We start from the raw sequence: 20,330 nt of genomic DNA, 5'->3' as shown, positions 1-20,330 counted from the left end.
AATTAACTTTTTGCGCAGATATTCATAATGTGTCTCACTTAATACACTGTAAGTTCCATGAAAGCAAATGAATTATTTTTTTATTGTTGTATAAGGAACTATTACAGTGGCTTAAAAAAATGAAAATTTGTTATCTCACAGTTTGCTTAAGTGAGGATTCTGAACAAGATTCTCTGCTTATAGTCTCAACCAAGCTAAAATAAAAGTGACAGGCGAGCTCTGATCTCATCAGAGAGTCTCAGCATTCAGTTCTAAGCTCAGTATGTTTTAGCAGAATTCACTTCCTTATGTTAGTGAATGAACCAAGCATAGGTCGGCTTCCTTGGTGCAGCAAAACAAAATGCTGACATCCAAATTGCACCACCACAGTCAGGCATTTATTGCAGGGCACCAAGCAAGGAGAATCAGGCAGCTCATGTTTAAGACCCAGACTCCTGGCGGCTTACAAGCAAGGGTCTTCAAAGCCAGGGGAAATTTTCAGGAGTGCAGAAGTTATAGTCTAAATCAATACATGGAGTTTATACATTGGTTTGGCCTAATAAAAAAGGTGTGATCTATTGAAGGAGAAGCTTACAGGTCTTAGGCAAATTCGAAGATTTTCTGATTTGCAATTGGTTAAGGAAGAGAAGCTCTGTTTAAAACTTTGGGGTCAGCAGAGAAAAGGTTAGCTCTGGCTTGTGGATGTGATTTCTTCCAGGTTCACAAATCTCAATTCTTGTGTTCTGCACACCTACAGGATCAATAACATGTGGAAGCTGCTAAGGCTTGGGGTTGCACCCTCTGTGCAACAGCCTGAGGTGTACCTTGGCCCCTTTTAGTCATGGCTGGAGCTAAAGCCGTAGGGATGCAGGGCACCATATCTTGAGGCTGCATAGAGAAGGGGGGCCCTGGGCCTTGCCCCAAAAACCATTTTTCTCTCTAGGTCTCTGGGCTTGTGATGGAGGGGCTGCCGTAAAGTTTTCTTACACACCCTGAAAACATTTTCCCCATTGTCTTGGTGATTAACATTTGGCTCCTAGTTACTTATGCGGATTTCTGCAGCAGGCTTCAATTTCTCTCCAGAAAAGTGGGTTTTTCTTTTCTATCACATTGTCAGGCTGCGAATTTTTCAAACTCTTATGCTCTGCTTTCTCTCGAATACTTTGCTGCTTAGAAACTTATTCCACCGGAAAGCCTAAATAATCTCTCTCAAGTTCAAAGTTCCACAGATCTCCGGGGAAGGGGCAAAATGCCGCCAGTCCCTTTGCATAGCAAGAGTGACTTTTACTCCAGTTCCCAACAAGTTCCCCATCTCCATCTGAGACCACCTCAGCCTGGACTTCATCGTCCATATCACTATCACATTTTGGTCAAAGTCATTCAACAAGTCTTTAGGAAATTCCAAAGTTTCCCGCATCTTCCTGTCTTCTGAGCCCTCCAAGTCTCTGAGAATTTCCGTACATCCCCACATTTTCCTGTATTTTTCTGGGACCTCCAAACTTTTCCAGCCTCTGCCTATTACCCAGTTCCAAATTTACTTCCACATTTTTGGGTATCTTTATAGTAGCACCCCATTCTTGGTACCAGTTTACTGTATTAGGCCATTCTGTTGGTGCTAATAAAGACATATTTGAGACTGGGCAATTTATAAAGGAAAGAGGTTTAATTGACTCACACTTCCACATGGTTAGGGAAGCCTCAGAAAACTTAGACTCATGGTGGATGGGGAAGCAAACATGTCCTTCTTCACAAAGTGGCAGGAGAGAGAAGAATGAGTACCCAGTGAAGCGGGAAGCCCCTTATAAAACCATCAGATCTTGTGAGAACTAACTCGCTATTATGAGAATAGGATGGGGGAAACTGCTACAATGATTTAATTATTTTCACCTGGTCCTTCCCATGACACATGGGGATAATACAAACTACAATTAAAGATGAGATTTGGGTGGGGACACAGCCAAACCATATCACCATACTATGAAAATTATCCTTTTCTAGTTATTGTTGCACTTCAAAGACCTGATAAAGTCTATGGGTTGGAGGATGTGTCATTTTGTTTTCCTTTATAAGGTAAATCAAACAGCTACTGAGACACTATTTACCTGAAAAGGAATAGCCTTTGCATGCAGCAAGTCTCAACTTCAAAGTTAACAAATAAATATAGATAAATTTAAAAAGCCGTCAGAGATGGTTATTTAAGTATTAACTAAACATGTTTAATAGTTATCATGGGGGAGAATTAACATTATGTATTATATGTGTAATACATAAACACACACACATTATATGTAATTTCCTTTTATCATTATTTTCTGGTCAAGTAATCTACTACCCCATTTTTAAGACACCACAAGTTAATGATTGATAATTTGGGAGAGACAATACAGCTGAGTGTTTTTTGGCTTTAAACCTAAGGTATTGCTCTGAACATGTGGCCACTGACCCTGGGGCTTAACTATAACTCAAATTTTGCTGAGCTTCAAACACTAGTTCCAGTGACAAATGGAGCAAATTCTACCTGCTTCACACAAATAATGCTTTTGGATGCTTGTTGTACTCACTTGCAGAGCTGAGAGAACCATTTTTCTTCTAATCCTTATGGACAAAAAATGCATTAGTCTTTCCACTTCTAATCCAATCCATGACATTTTCCTCTCACGAGTAAATGGTTTTGTGGAGTCTCTGTTGGTCAATATAACCCCTGGCTTATGAAAACTTCTGTGCTATTCAGAGCTTCTATATTCTTCTGTAACCTTCAATACAGCACTTTGTCTGTCTGTAAATAAGAGTTAGATAGTTCAGGATAAAGGTATCTTAATCTTATCACTACTCAACTGTATACAGCTATTTAAACATAATGTAATATGTGCATAACTCTATAAAAATGTCAAGGATGTTAATAACAGATATAATATGTAAATAAATATCATTTTTAAAGAAGAAATTTAGTATATGCTTTAAAGATGGACTACTTGGCAATTTGACTCCTGCCTGTGTCCATATGCTTAACAATTATAAGATGTATACTCATTGAAAACCTTCACTCAGTACTGTATATATCAAACCCTATGTACTTTCAAAATTTATACAAATTAACACCCTACAAAATAGTTATTACTATTAATGTCATTTTACAGATGAAAAAGCTGAGGTACTGAGTGACTTTAAACATAACCTATAACCTCATAAAATTTCAATTTCTACATTTGCATAGAATATGTGTTTAACAAAACTTTTCAATATATCTATGTTTTACATGACATTTTAAAATTTGTAGAGAGCAAGTTCTAATAAATTACAGTGTGCATAATATTGCCTTGATCATGGTTTGTGCTCAAAGTAAGTGGCTGATTATTTAAGGATTTCAAGTAGAAAATGTATAGCTATTTTTAAGGACTGTGAAAGATTAGAAAGTTTTTACGCTACCAGAAATCTAAGTAGGTATCTTTTCAAAATTGTATGAATTACAGTAGAAGATACAAGACTCCTGAATCGGATACAAAGAAGAGTTTATTATTATCAACAATCACCATAGCTAGAGTATTGGCATTTCTGCACCAGTTCCTGAGACCCAGTTTTCAAAGGGTAATGTGAAGAGGGATAGTTAACAACCTGTGTAAGCGGTAGGCTTCCTTACTGCAAAAAAATCCCGAGTATATATATGCCCATTATTTTTAACTGTGCAGTTAGAATGTTTATTTTTTGCCCTTCAGAAGTGGATACTCTCTGTATCTTCCAAGGTTGTTATACAAACATTTTTAAAAACGTAATTTGGAAAAAGGTACAAATGTGTCCTCATTTGTAAGATAATGTATAAATGTAAGAAACAACCAAGAATTTTCTCCCTAACATTTTTAAAAAAAATTATTGGCCCTACACTGCACTGATTCGGGTAGTGTATATTTTTTTAGGTAGTCAAATATTTTTATTAGTTTTCAAAGTAGATGTCTCCTAGTCACTATCTGCCTGTGAACCTGTCTCTACAGCAGTAGAAGAATGAACGGTACATCTGTTCAAACAAGAGAAATGACATAAGAAACTACATTGGTTGGATATCTTGTGTGTCATTCTCCAGGTCCCATGCTTGTTTTAAGCATAACCATATCAGCTTAATATAAAACCATGGACTTCCTAAAATTAGAGAACTTAAAACAATGGAGACGAAGCTACACGAAAGAGACCCTGGATTATTAACTATGTGTAGCTTTAATGAAGGTTGGGTAGATAACAACTATTGCTAAAGGCTAAGTCAACAAGATTGATACACAGGTTGTTTACAGAAGCTATGTATACTGTATATCAATCCATTGTCTTGAAAACATTATACTCAAATGCATTTAGTTGAACAAATATAAGTATGTCACCATTAAGGAAACCAACAACAGATGGCACGACACCCAGAGACTAGTACCGGTGTTAAGCCACTACTCCCCTTAGGTCTAGAGTATCAAAATAAACGAGGTAGATAACATTGCAGCCCTATATTTTTCATCTTTCATGGTTTTACCGCCTTTTTCTATGTTACTAGGCAGTTCATCTTACTAGAAAAAATGGGGTCTACCTTCCAGGTCTTTGATTTTTGGTTTGACTATGTGATTTGCTTTGACCAGTTGTTAGCCCATGTGATGCAAGCAGAAATCTGAAAACACATTTGAGTGTTTGAACTTTCAGATTTGCTCTCCTGCCATCACTGTGAGGGTACTCCTGAGCCAGCCAGCTGGAGGGAAAAACAGGAGGAGCAGGGCTGAGCCGTGCCAGTCATACATGTGTGGCCATCTTGTATCATCTTTAATGCTATTTCATCTAAGCCTGAAAGTGGAGAAGTCTTGAGCAAAGGGAATTGTGCAAAGAGAGATAAGAAACATGGAAACTGAGGGAATCTAAAAAGGTAAACAGGAATTTTATCCCAATAGAGATTCTTAGTTAAAGACAATTTGTATATTTTTGTCCAATATTTTCTCCCATACCGTCGTTCGTGAAAAGTTCTGTATCATGTCTTAGGAATACTCAACTGTTTTTGCTTCAATCTTTCAAAAATGGCATGCCTTTAATTAGTCAATTCAAATTCTTCATTTAAGGAAAGTAGAAAACAGAGAAAGTGATTTACAACTTAGTCACAATCACGATCACCAGATGACCGAATCAATCAGCTCATTCTGTCATCTCCTCCTGGGTGGTAGCACTTTTACTGTGAGGTCACTATCTTTGAATCAACAGTATCTATTTCTGAATTTCAGAGAATAAGATAATTAAATGTACCTTCAATTCAAATAAAAGGCAAACTGCTTTTCAATCATTGTTTAGTAAACTAAGTTTCTTCAAATGAACTATGGTTTATTTTTATTGAAATATGTACAAAGGTTAAATATGTGATGTTTATATGTTAATCATCTATTATTTTGTAGCTTTTCTATTATAAGAAATAAGGTCTTACTCTTAGTTGTCTATGCATTTGAAGTCTGTGCAACTTGCTTCCTTAATATTGGACAGGCCGGGCGCTGTGGCTCACGTCTGTAATCCCAGCACTTTGGGAGGCCGAGGCGGGTGGATCTCAAGGTCAGGAGTTCAAGACTAGCCTGGCCAAGATAGTGAAACCCCATCTCTACTAAAAATACAAAAAAATTAGCTGGACGTGGTAGTGAGTATCTGTAATCCCAGGTAGCTGGGAGGCTGAGGCAGGAGAATAGCTTGAACTGAGAGGCGGAGGTTGCAGTGAGCAGAGATCGCACCACTACACTCCAGCCTCGGCAACAGTGCCAGACTCTGTCTCAAAAAACAAACGAACAAACAAAAATACTGGACAAAAGATAATGTACAATAGCAGTCCCTTGACCTTATTTTTTAAATAAAAAATGGAAGATTGTAGCTTAGCTAGAGAAGCAGTGTAAATGCAAGGTAGCAAGTGTGTCAGCTCAGCCTTCACATTCTCTGGTTATAGAATACCGATTGCCAAATTTTACTTTAATCTGGGAATGCACCTTGAACAACTGTCAATTACTATCTGGGAATGTGCCTTGCAGATAAACCCCGTTATTCAAGGGACGCTAGTCTACTGGCCTACATTGGTAATTTGATTGATTTTGCTCCTGTGTTTCTCCAGACCCACACAGATGTTCTGTTTCTTCACTATTTAAAAGTCTTTTTTGTTCGACTCCACATTTCTGTGATTGTAGTGGGAAATCTAACTGTCTTCTGGTTCAACCCCTCAGACTCTAATCATAGTTTTAATAACCGAAATATATGTAACCAAATTACATATATAGGTAACCAATGGTTACCGATATGTAACCATTATTGGTGCTACTGTGAAAATCACATGTCAAAATAATTTACTATCACTTCAAATTACTCCATAGGCAGAGTAATCTGAAAAGTAAGTCTATTTTGTTATAATGAGTCGGTCGCAAATACTGAGTTAGCTTAGTACTAAAAAATGGAATAGTCTGGATTACATTCCTTCCATAGTGTAGTGTATGCATCTGTATGTATATTGTCTGTTTTCTTCATACCTTTTTTGGTCACAAGCACAAGGGACAAGAGGAATTTGATGATTTCATGACCTGATCTAAGCCATTATGATTATATTGAGCTATGCCTTGCAAAAATTAATGTTGAAAATGAGATCATTTATGAGATGAAACTACGATGCAGCTTTGAAAATATAAAGCAATTTTATAAGTTCAGTATAGTTTTTAAAAAGTAATTTTACACTCAAGGGATCTGAATCTTTCTAATTGTAAAGCGGGTAAAGGAGGAAAAATAAAACATGTTCACATTCTTTTGAAAAAACCTCCGCCATAGACCATTGTATGTAATGATTCCATAGCCAAAGGCAAATTTCTTCAAATTTCTTCCTTTGGCCTCTACAATACACATAACACATACACATTGCCAGATTTTGAAAAAATTAGAACGGATTAAAGGAATTAAATAAGTTATTTAAATACTAAGTATATATATATATGTGTGTGTGTATATATATAGCAACAAAGGCTATCATATCATAAACTGAATATTAAAAGTTAACACAATTCCTTTTTATTTTAAAGCCATAAGACATATACCTAGACAACATGTGCATCAAAAGAAATTCAAGATCAAGTTTACAACTCTCGGAAGCGATGAAAAACATGATGGTTTATGATAAAACTATTGGCAAAAGCCAAGTTTTACTCAGTTTATAAACTAAAGTGTCTTCATAATCAAACAGAAAAATTAAAGTAGTTTTATATTCAAATTAAGATGTTAGATTAAAAAAGTCCCAATTAGCTAAAAGTAATTTAGAAAATTTAAGTGAAGATTTAAAATAAAATTAATAGATTAGAGAAATGAAGGTTAAAATATATATGGATGCCATATTTGCCATATTTTGAGCACCCAGTAATTGTTTCTGGTTCCTAATGAAACAGGAGTGTTCCCTGACGACCTTGCGGGACTTGTGACAAAGGTGTGGCTCCTTTGCTTGGCTGTCATTTACTCAAACCCCTTACAGAAGAGGGAGATTGCAGATGGGCAGTTCCCTAGCCTCTGGGCTCTGGCCCCACTATAGCATCTAGGGGTGTGTTACAGTTAATGCCCTTTTAGCAGTTGCTGTCCGAGGATGGCTAGGTATTAAACCAGCTCAGTGGAGAGTCAGGGTGACAGCCTTAACACCCTGCCCTCTTGGTACCAGAGTCCTTGCCTGGCATCCAGGAAGAATCAGATCACTTGGACTTGAAAGATGGTGAATGTGGGGATTTTATTGAGTGGTGGAGGTGGCTCTCAGTGGGATGGATGGAGAGCTGGAGAGAGGATGGAGAGCTGGAGAGAGGATGGAGAGCTGGAGAGAGGATGGAGAGCTGGAGAGAGGATGGAGAGCTGGAGAGAGGATGGAGAGCTGGAGAGAGGATGGAGAGCTGGAGAGAGGATGGAGAGCTGGAGAGAGGATGGAGAGCTGGAGAGAGGATGGAGAGCTGGAGAGAGGATGGAGAGCTGGAGAGAGGATGGAGTGGGAATGTGATCTTCCCTGGAATTCAGTCATCCCACAGCTGATCTCCTCTCCAACTGTCCCCAGCCGAATTCCTCCTGACGTTCAGATGCTCCTCCTCTTCTCTCCTGTGATGTGCCGCTCTGCGTTCTGCCGCTGCTCCTCTACTCCTCTGTTTGCGGAGCTTGGGGTTTATATAGGCAGAGGATAAGGACGTGGCAGGCTGGAATGGTCTTGGAAAAGGCAATATTTGAGCATGAAAACAGTAATGTCTGTTCCCATTTAGCGCCACAGGTTTCCAAGCTTGATGATGGGGTTTTTCCTGAGTACCACCCTTTTCTACCCAGTATTTTTCTGCTTCCTGTCTGTACCACTACCATTTCCTTTTTGTTTTCTCCTTTGTGTGAGTGTCCATATTTATTCTTTCCTTTTGTCCTAAATTTTTTCCTTTGTCTAATCATGCAAACTCCTGGAAAATTACTTAAACTTGTAATTCAAGGATGTGTCAAAATGAAAAAAAATTAACAATGTAGTTTGAGAATAAAAGTGTCAGTGATGAGAATGAAAGTTCTGTAAGCACGGAAATTATTTAAAATGAATGAGGAAATTCAAGTATAGTATGTAATTAAGATTATTGCCACCTCACTGAAAGCGTTTGTAATATGTAATTATCAAAAAATTAAGAATAGTTACTGAGAAAAAATATAGAGCATTGCAGAGAAAAAAAATGCAAGATGCACATACCCTAAACTTACACAATAGAAAAATTAAAAGAAGAAATCTACAAAATCTAAAAAGGAAAAAAAAAGTTTGTGCTTTTATTTATGGAAACAAAAGTAAATAAAAACACTTTCGTGTTGTATTAGTCTTCTAGTGTTTCATAACAGCTTGTCACAAAGCTAATGACTTAAAACAACGCATAGTTTTTAAAACTTTCATTTCCATTTCATGATCAAAAACAAGAAGTGCTCTCTGCAGCCCTCTAAATAGACTATTACATCATGGTGAGCTTACTTCCGCAAAGGTAAAAAGGAAGGGTGTCTCTGGTACAAGAGGCAGCTCTGTGTGTAGATACTGTAACCTAAGCACAGGAGTGACACCAATCTCCACAATATTCTATTGTTAGAAACAAGTCACAGATTCCTTCTACATTCGAGGGCAAGGATTTATACAGGACTCGAATACGGGGACCACTCTAAGTTCTATCAAATATACCTATTAAATAAATACCCTTGGTTTGGGTTAAACAATCCAATACTATAAAATTTTCTAAAGCTTGACAAAGAAGTAATATTTAAATAAAAGAAGAAAAACATGTTCTGATCGTATGTTGGTAAAACAGCATTAAACACAAAAAGCATAAAAAGGGGGAAAAATCACGAAGCTGGCTACACACTGTGAGACTGAACTGGTTGTTAGAAAAATAGAAGTTTTTCAGAAATAAAATAGGGTTCATTTGAACTCATGAATTTGAATCTCCATTTATATGTCACTTCCTGAATATTGTATCTTGTATCGCTTGATCCCCTAGCTTTTCTATGCTTTTTAGTTCTTCTTTTTGATATCTCCATTATACATATAATTAGTTGATTAATATTTGTATTCTAGCCTTAACTGCAGTTCCATGACAGGAGGTTCAAACAGTCACTATTATACAGAAATATATCTAGTATGTAACAAAAGCTTAATAAGTCTTTAGCAAATTAAATTAAAATAGGCTGGGAGCGGTGGCTCATGCCTATAATCCTAGCAGTTTGGGAGGCCAAGTTTTGGGAGGCCAAGGCCTTGGGAGGCCAGGCGGATCACAAGGTCAGGAGTTCAAGACAAGCCTGGCCAATATGGTGAAACCCTGTCTCTACTAAAAATACAAAAATTAGCTAGACGTGGTGGCTGGTGCCTGTAGTCCCAGCTACTTGGGAGACTGAGGGAGGAGAATCGCTTGAACCCGGGAGGCGGAGGTTGTAGCGGGCCAAGATTGTGCCACTGCGCTCCAGCCTGGGTGACAGAGGGAGACTCCATCTTGGGAAAAAAAAAAAATTAAAACAGATTACAGAATGAAATACGGTGAGAGGAAATAATTAGAATATCAAAAAGTAAGCTATTGAGACACTTTCTCTTAATAAACAGTACTAATGAAAATAAATACAGTTGCTATACATAGAATTTCAGACTTTTTAGTTTAATAAATATAAGAAAACAAAATAATTTGAACTAATATACTTCAGGAGAGTTTGAGTAAAGCTATTATATTAAAGTTAGGCTGGAAATTTCAGATGTTCAAACATGTATTTTTTCTTTAATCAAGGCTTTCTATCTGTATCTACTCTATTTATTCAATATATATTTGCACATTCTCAAGATATCTTCAATTAAGCTTATAAAAATATGAATTTACATTTGCAGCATGACTTACTTTTCACGATTGATCTTTTAAAATTTGTACAAATTTAATATCTTATAACCATTGCAATTTTTCTAACACTGCCAAAATATAATTGATATCATTAAACAGTCATTTAAATTACTCAAATATGTCAGCAGTCAAAAATACATTTAGTAACAACTACATGTATGGTGAATAAAAATTCCAGTTTAGATGTGATGTTGTACGTCAGTATGTAAACCCTTGCTTTAAACAGACCATTTTGTTGTTTAAAAAAATTATCTGTAGTTTTCTCTATGGAACCTATAATATTAGAGAGAATTTCTCATAAAAGAAAAAAGGGGAGGAAGTAAAAAGGAAGAAGTGAAAGAAGGAAGAAATTAAGGAAACAAAAGGGGAAAAAGAGATAACGAAAGAAAGAAAAAACACAAGTATCCTATACAGGTATACAGCTCCTTGTACTCTAGAGAGATGACTGAATTATAGAGACAATAACATAATAATAATTTTTGCTGTTTATTTGAAAAGCAAATGCTACCTTTCTGTATATTGGCTTATGTTGGATATCTTATTCTCCTAATCAAAAGTCAGTATAACAGAAGAGTAGAAAGGAGTACTGAAATGTGACTGAGATAAAAATTATTTAAATATAAGTAAATAATAATTAGGGTGTAGTGAATGAAGAATGAGGTGAATGAAGAAAGGAGCATTAAAAAGAATAACATATTATGGATGTAACTCGATGAAATATAACTCGATGGAATTCTCAAATAGCATTAATATAGCAAAAAAGTCAAAATACAATAGAATACATGATAATAGCTTCAAATTAAGACTAAGTTGATTGAAGACAGTGAAAGAAATGTGGAGAGCAGTAAGAGAAATTAAAGAATAAGAGAAATAAAGGATGAAGGAAATGAAAGCACAGATCATGAAGGAAGAAATGAAAAGGGAAGTAAAATACAGCAATGAAAATACAAATATTAATGAAGAAAATATGGGTATGTCATGATGGAGAAAATATTAGAAAAAACAATCTAAAAAATATTGATGCCTCTGTAAGGAAGCATGAAATGGGGAGTTAGAATAGTGTAAAGGTCTTTTTATCTCCTTCTTGTTACCTAGACTGAGTGTTGCAGAATCCTAACCGAAGGCAATTGGCTCCCAGGACAGTGAGCCATCTTGGAAAGGCTGAGTCTGACCAGCAATGACCATATATCAGTTCCATATGACAGGATGTCTCCTTCCAGTGGATGTTGATCACCTTGTCACCTGCTGCCTAAATGACCTTGTCTGTTGTTCATTATGTTGATGTATCCAGAGGGGCAACAAATCACTCTCCTAGATGCACAATCATTCTCCTGGTAACTTTATTAGGCTTACCAAAAAAAAAGTACACAATCACATCTGAGAATGGTCAGTTTTCCAAGCTGAATTACATCGTGAAGTAAACTTCAGGATCAAAAAAGTGATCGAAATTACTTTTTTTTTTTTTGAGACGGAGTCTTGCTCTGTCGCCCAGGCTGGAGTACAGTGGTGGGATCTCCGCTCACTGCAAGCTCCGCCTCCCGGGTTCACACCATTCTCCTGCCTCAGCCTCCCAACTCAGCTGATATTACCACAGGTCTTGATATAACTCAGCCTTTGGAGGCATCTCTCAGGGTGGTAATAGACATGGCTAGCCTTGGAGATATTTCTCATTTTAAAATCGCTTGCCTCTATATATTTAAATGTCTCTGAAAATTTTACTGTTAGGTCTTTCGTACATCACATATAAGATATGAAAATAACAAAAAGAACAGATATTCACATGCAACACAGCTTAATTAATTGCTTATTATCAATAACCTTGAAAAACTATGTGTGCTTGTATTGATTACTTTATTTCTCTATTTCTCTTCAGGTTAACCGTTCTTGAAAATTTATTTATTATGTTTTAGGGTTTTGTTCCTTCCTTTTTTTTTGTTCCTTCCTAGGTGCTCTGTCACCTAGCTGTAGGGCACCTACTGGAGTGTAGTGGCACAATCATGACTTATAGTAGCCTCCAATTCCTGGGCTCAAGTGATCTTCCTCCCCCGGTCTGCTAAATAGCTGAGCCTACAGGTGCATTCCCCCATGCTTGTCATTTTTTTTTTTTTCAATTTTTTTTTTGTAGAGATGGAGGGGTCTCACTATGTTGCCTAGGCTGGTCTTGAACTCCTGGGCTCAAGCAATCCTCTGTCTTGGTCTCCCAAAGTGCTGCGTTTTTCTTATAGCTTTAACACATAGAGATGTTTCATTAAAAGCATATAATATTTGGGTGTGCTTTCTATGGATAGCATTATAGTGTTTGGATACCTCTCCAACTTGGATTTTCTCGTCCTCAAAAAAATTGTGAAATTAAGGAAGCTTACATTTGTAGCTATAGTGGATTCACTTTTCTTGCTGCATTGTACTCCATTTTTTGACAAGTTTGTATTTATATAATTTATTGACTGCTATCACCAAATATCGATAGCTATCTTATTTATTTTATTTTATTTTATTTTAGGCTGAGAGGGTACATGTACAGGTTTGTTATATGGATAAATTGCATATTGCTGAGGCTTGGTGTATGAATGATCCCATTACCATTGTCGTGAGCATAGTGCCTGACTGGCAGCCTTCCAACCCATGCCACCCTCCCAACCTTCCCCGTCAAGCATTCCCCGGTTGTTCCCATCTTTGTGTCTATGTGTATTCAAAGTTAAGTTCCCACTTATAAGTGAGAACATGTGGTATTTGGTTTTCTATTTCTGCATTATTTCACTTACCGTAATGGCCTCCAGCTACATTCATGTTGCTGCAAAGGATACGATTTTATTCTTTTACATGGCTGCATAGTGTTCCATGGTGTACATGTACACCATCTTATTAATATACTATAATTTTCAACCTTTTGATAAAGATTAGGTTTTCATTTTTTATGGCCGTTAACACCACAATAAACATTTTTTAATTGTTTATGTTTTAATCTAGCAGGGCCATCAATATACCTTTACTGTTCTATCTCAGAGGTATATTGATTCTCCATCCCTATATCATAATTCAGTTTGCAGAGGTATTGATCTCCTTTTTCCTCTACCAGATATCATACTGTTCCATTACATTGTTGATGTTATTCTGATTGGAACTAATGAGTAAGATGTAGTGTTAACTCCTCTAGGTATATTAGTAGGACATGTATGTATTAGAGGGTAGAAAGTAAATCTGATAAACCTCAGGGGCCTCCTACCTCAGTAATATATTTCCAGGGGTCCAGTGGTATAAGGCATGGTGACATATTTCTTCTAAAGTGAAGGATACATTGTTGCATTTGGCCCTCCCCACAATGAAAGAAAGAGATAACAATGCCTGGTGGGCCTCTTTGGTTTTAATAAGCAAAATATTCCCCATTTGGGCTGTTCCAAGAGAACCAAAGAGTTGCCAGTTTTGATTAGCGAAAAGAGAAGGTTCTACGAGTCTAGGTTACTCTGCCACTCGGGACACGTGATTCAGCAGGTCCAGGGCTGCTTGAAGGATAAGTGGCAGATAGGGATGTGGTTTGGCTGATAACTAGAGATGAATTATAGTCAGCCCTTAAAATTTTAAAGCAGCCTACCGTCCTCTGCAGATAACTACTCTCCTTTTTTGAAACAGCTTTTGCCCCTATACTATGACTTAATAGAGACTGAACACTTAAACCATGGGCCACCAAGTTACCATCATGAACTGAGTGTTATATGGCCTACCAACCCATAGAGCTAATGTACTCAGCATCCCAGTATCAGATGGAGCATAGAAGGAGTATATATTTCATCAGCCCAGAGGAAGCTCTGAAAGCACAAGTTAAATGAAGAAACGGCCCAAATGCCCATGGCTCTCATTCCTGCTACACTACATTCTCTCTCAGCCCACACTTAAGAAGAGAAGATTCAGGCCTGCCTTACTTATAGTTCAGCCTCATATTCAGGAACCACTCAAAATTGGACAGCTGTAGCACTACAGGCCCTTTATGGGACATTCCTGAAGGACAGTGGTGAAGGAGGACTCCCCCAGTGAGCAGAACTTTAAACAGTGTACTTGATTGTTTAATTTGTTTGAGAGGAGAAATGGCCAGATGTGCAATTATATATTGATTAATGGGATGTGGTCAAAAGTTTGACCGGATAGTCAGGGACTGTGAAGAAACCTGATAGAAAAATTGATGACAAGGAAATCTGAAGAGGTAGGTTTTTCTCTGTATGGGAAAAGCCACAAATATATTTGTGCAAAATATAAATGCTCACCTAAGGGTGATTTTAGCATAGGAGGATTTTTTTTTTTTTTTTGAGGCGGAGTCTCGCTCTGTCGCCCAGGCTGGAGTGCTGTGGCCGGATCTCAGCTCACTGCAAGCTCCGCCTCCCGGGTTCCCGCCATTCTCCTGCCTCAGCCTCCCGTGTAGCTGGGACTATAGGCGCCGCCACTACGCCTGGCTAGTTTTTGTATTTTTAGTAGAGACAGGGTTTCACCGTGTTAGCCAGGATGGTCTCGATCACCTGACCTCGTGATCCGCCCGTCTCAGCCTCCCAAAGTGCTGGGATTACAGGCCTGTAGTTTTTTGTATTTTTTAGTAGAGGTGGGGTTTCACCGAGTTAGCATAGGAGGATTTTAATAATTAAATAGGATGACCAGCTCCGTGGATACCAGTCAACCTTTTCCCCTAGCCACCCAGTTATCACCTAATTGTCTCATAAACAAAGTGGTTATGATAGGAGGAATGGAGGTTATGCACAGGCTCAGTATCATGGATTTCTACTCAACAAAGACAACCTATCTGCAGCCACTGCTCTGGACCTAATATACAAACAGGAGAGACCAGCAGTAATTCCAGATATGGCATAATTTTCAAGGGGTGGTCAGCCAGCTACTGACTGACAGGTTGATTACACTGGACTGATTCTATAATGGGGCGGGGGGAGCAGCCTTTTATTATTATTGGAATAGACACTTACTCTGAATACACATTTGTCTTCCTTAAACAATGATTCTGACAAAGTTACTATCAATGTGCTTACAGAATGCCTTAGTTCAAGTCATGGTCCCAACAGCACTACCTGTGATCAAGCAGCTCACTGCACAGCAAATAAACTGTGGTCATACACTCATGCTCATGGAATATACTAGTCTTATGTTCCTTACTATCTTGAATAAGCCAGCTTGAGAGGATGGTGAAATAGACTTTTAAAGACTTAGCTACAGCGTCAAGACTTAGTTACAGTGTAAATTGCCAGGCAGCAATTTCTTGCAGGTTTGGGGCAAGATTTCAAGTAGGTTGCATATGTTCTGAATTTTAATTTAATTTATATATATATATATATATGAATTAAAGATATTTATATATCTCCTCCACAAAGGAACTAACATATGGTGTATATACATGTATGTGTATATGTATATGTATGTATACATATGTATGTGTGTACATGTATTATATATATTATGCATACACACATTTATACATAAACTCTATATATAGATGTAGATGTGTATATATAGATGTGTGTGTATATACCATCTATATATAGAGAGATGAAATATATAGGGGTCTGTGTATATATATATGGGTGTGTCTGAATGTATCTGTGTGTATATATGTACACACACACCCATATATATACACACACACCTATATATATATATACACCTGTATATACACACACACACCCATGTGTATATATGTATGCATATATATACACACACATCTATATACAACTATATATCTATATATCCCTATATATATATATATAGGGTGTGTGTGTGTGGATATGTGTATGGATATCAAGATATCTTGATATCTTGCCCCAAACCTGCAAGGTATTGCTGCCTGACAATTGACACTGTAACTAAGTCCTGATGCTGTAGCTAAGTTTTTAAAAGTCTATTTCACCATCCTCTCAAGACGACTCATTCAAGATGGTGAGAAACATAAGACTAGTATATTCCATGAGCATGAGCATATGACCACAGTTTCTTTGCTGTGCAGTGAGCTGCTTGATCACAAGCAGTGCTGTTGGGACCATGACTTGAACTAAGGCATTCTGTAAGTACATTGATAGTAACTTTGTCAGAATCATTGTTTAAGGAAGACAGTTGTGTATCCAGAGTAAGCGTCTGTTCTAGTAATAATAAAATGCTGCCCCCTCCATTATAGAATCAGTCCAATGTCATCAACCAGTCAGCAGGTAGCTGGCTGACCACCCCTTGAAAATTGTACCATATCTGGAGTTAATGCTGGTCTCTCCTGTTTGTATATTGGGTCCAGAGCAGTGTGTGTGTGTGTGTGTGTGTGTGAATGTATGTGTCTGTGTGTACACACACACACATCCATCCATCCATCCATCTATCTATCTATCTATCTATCTATCTATCTATCTATCTATCTATCTATCTATCTATCTATCTATCTAGAGAGGTATTTCTCCCATAGTTGGGATTTATGGTCCCAGAATCAAGCAGTGGAAATGGAGGTAGCACCAGTCACTGTTAGTAGTAACCCACGAACAAAAGTATTGCTTCCTGTTTCTACAACTTTATTCTCTGCTAGCCTAGAAGTCTTAGTTCCAAAGGGAGGTATGCTTCAACCAGGAGTCGCAATAATGATTCTATTAAACTAGAAGTTATGATTTCCACTTAGCTGCTTTGCACTTCTCATGCCTGTGAGTTAACAGGCAAAGCAGGAAGTTACAGTTCTGGCTGGGTGATTGATATTAACTACCAGTGGGAAATTGGATGACTACTCCACAGAGAAGATAAGAAAAAGTATATTGGAAATACAAGACATCCCTCAGGGCACCGCTTAATGTTGTCATGCCTTGTGATTAATATCAATGGAAAATTACAAGGACCCTATCCAGGAAAAATTACTACTGGTCCCCACCTTTCAACAATTAAGATTTGAGTCGGTACATCAGGTAAAAGGCCATAACCACCAAAGGTGCTTGCTGAAGGCAAAAGAAATACAATATGGGTAGTGGAAAAGGCAATTGCAAATGCCAACTATGATTGCGTAATCAGTTATAGTAATAAAGACTATCATTGTCAAGGATATTTCTCTCCTTATTTTGTTATGAATATTTTTGTGTGTATATAACAAACATCTTTGTTGTCTTCCCCTCTTATTCTCTTACCTTGTAGTGTAAGATTAATGATGTTATAGCATTGTATCTAAGTATCGCTAGCTTTACATCATAGTACTTAACTTCCAGGGTATCAAGGAAAGGCATAAACATCATTCAAGGACTTTACCTCCTTCTCTGTGGAAGGGGTTAGTGTGTTTTCAGTTATAGGCAGGATAGTTCTCTTGTGTCAGATAGAATTAAGATCTTCTTATTGACATTATTTGAAGAATAAATACAGTTTAAGGAGATGGATACAGATGCCAAGTTGGTAATGGGTCAACTTGTCATGTTAAATTTTGAGTGTCAAGTTGACTGGACCACACAGTGCCTGAACGTTTGTTCAAACATTATTCTGGGTGTATCTGCAGGGGTGTTTCAGAAAAACATTAACATTTGACTTGGTAGACTAAGCCAAACAGATTGCCCTCCCTAACATGGGTAGGCCTCATCCAATTAGCTGAAAACCTAAATGGAACAAAAATTCTAAATAAGGGTGAGGCATGGTGGCTCATGCCTGTAATCCCAGCACTTTGGGAGGCCGAGGCTGGTGGATCACCTGAGGTCAGGAGTTCGAGACCAGTCTGATCAACATGGTGAAACCCTGTCTCTACTAAAAATAAAAAATAAAAATAAAATAAAAAAGTTAGTGACACCTGCCTGTAATCCCAGCTACTTGGGAGGCTGAGGCAGGAGAATCGTTTGAACCCAGGAGGCAGAGGTTGCAGTGAGCTGAAATCACACCACTGCACTCCAGCCTGGGCAACAAGAGCAAAACTCCATCTCAAAAACAAACAAACAAACAAAAATGCTGAATAACAGAAAATTCTTTCTCTCTGACTCCATGAGCCCAGACATTGGTGTCTTCCTACCTTTAGACTGAGACTAAAACGTAGGCTTTTTTTTTTTTTTTTTTAGATTTTAGGTCTCCCAGCTTTTGCAGTGGAACTTATACCATCAGTTCTCCTGACTCTCAGGTCTTCAGACACAGACTGGAACAATATATTGTTTCTCTAGTTTATCAAGTGCAGATTCTGGGACTGCTCAGCCTCCACAGTTATATGAGCCAATGCTTTATCCCAAATATAGGCATGTGTGTGTTTGTATGTATATATATTTATTTATTTATATCCTACTAGGTATATTTCTTTGGAGAACCCTCATATATGCTAATATATTATGGATCCAAAAGACTTCTTTAAAGGCATGTTGTATTCAAATATAAATAAAAATCTTTAAATATACCTTTACCTTTGATATTTGGGAAAGTTCCTTAGATCAGAAGACGTTTTCTTGAAAGTCAAAGTAATTACACATCTTGCAAATGCTAGATCATGGTTAACACGTCAGTCTGGATAAAGAAACTTGCTTGTCTGTTATTACCAAAACTAAATACATAAAAAAAACCCTCAGCATCTTCTGTCAGGTTATAAATGTCACCTTGTGATAATATTTTATACTGTATATAGTTAATATAATATATTAATAACTAACATTTCTTTTGTTTCTTTTTTCTTTGTCGCATTATTGTGCTGAATGATTAAAAATATTATTATTATTTTTTTTTTTTTTTTTTTTTTGAGACGGAGTCTCGCTCTGTCACCCAGGCTGGAGTGCAGTGGCCGGATCTCAGCTCACTGCAAGCTCCGCCTCCCGGGTTCACGCCATTCTCCTGCCTCAGCCTCCCGAGTAGCTGAGACTACAGGCGCCTGCCACCTCGCCTGGCTAAGTTTTTGTATTTTTAGTAGAGACGGGGTTTCACTGTGTTACCCAGGATGGTCTCGATCTCCTGACCTCGTGATCCGCCCGTCTCGGCCTCCCAAAGTGCTGGGATTACAGGCATGAGCCACAGTGCCCGGCCTAAAAATATTATTATTATGTGTCATCAACTTTATAAGAATTACTTATAAGCCTAGGCCTCAAATGATCATTTTCTGTGTCACAATTTCCATGTAAAAATCCCAAATATAATTGTAGGACTAACTTCATTAAACAATACAATACATATTCATAGTAAATTAACAGTCAAATATCATAAAAACACAGAAACTTTATCATATATTTTACCTCTGACTTACATAATTCACATTGATAACAACACCACATATCATTGGAACAGCTGAACTAGAACACAGAAAATGCTTCTTTTAGTGTAAAAATGCCCTTTGGGTTTTCTCTTGCACCATGTTAATCTGTTCGGTTCATTAAGTTAGTTAGAAGCTTATAAAAAGAGGTTGGGGTAAGTTATTCCAGAAGGAGGGAGTAACATCAGTTCCCTGCAATCCCACATTCACTAATTATCAATGGTCACTACTATCTAATGTAGAACTGACTCAATAAAGTAAATATGGTCATAATGAGTGCTGATATAAAGGCCTGGAAAACCATGAATGAAATTGCTAATGGGATTTCTCAATTGCTGTCATTGTGCCCTAACGTAGAAATCAATAATTGATTTATTGTATCATCTTACTTTTTATAACCTTTAGTGATACCTCACAGAATTCTGGTTAGATAAATCTTATTCTAGACTTAAATAATGTATCTGAAATTTGAGTAAGATTTTAAATGTTCTTTCTAATTTTCATTTCACATATAGAACATAAATTTAACAATTTCTCAAAATCCTTAAGAAAATTTTAACACATCATAATATTAGTTATAATAAATTATGTAATTACTTCTAATATCTCATTTATTCAAATGAAAAGTTTACCCTAAATGTGGTCAGTAGGATCATGGTTCTGTGATTATGCATTTCTGAAAAGGAAAAAAAAAGTTTTTCTAATTCCATGTTTTGAAGAATTATTCATGGATGCCACAATATAATATTTGAAATTTGATTTGA

The 20,330-nt window shown here is 37.2% G+C and overlaps 1 long non-coding RNA gene across 1 annotated transcript; it reads right to left on the bottom strand.

Moving 5' to 3' along the window:
* Window positions 1-1,627: 1,627 nt before the first annotated feature.
* Window positions 1,628-19,705, bottom strand: LOC102127590 (uncharacterized). The gene is made up of 4 exons (XR_275251.3): window positions 19,561-19,705; window positions 18,734-18,855; window positions 4,541-4,696; window positions 1,628-2,755 (listed from the first exon to the last, which is right to left on the bottom strand). It is a non-coding gene; the product is annotated as an uncharacterized lncRNA (long non-coding RNA).
* Window positions 19,706-20,330: the final 625 nt, after the last annotated feature.

The sequence above is a fragment of the Macaca fascicularis genome, chromosome 3, assembly GCF_037993035.2.
Source record: "Macaca fascicularis isolate 582-1 chromosome 3, T2T-MFA8v1.1".
NCBI classification, from domain to species: domain Eukaryota; kingdom Metazoa; phylum Chordata; class Mammalia; order Primates; family Cercopithecidae; genus Macaca; species Macaca fascicularis.
The sequence above is the reverse complement of the archived record's forward strand: the minus strand, read 5'-3'. Positions and strand labels throughout refer to the sequence as shown.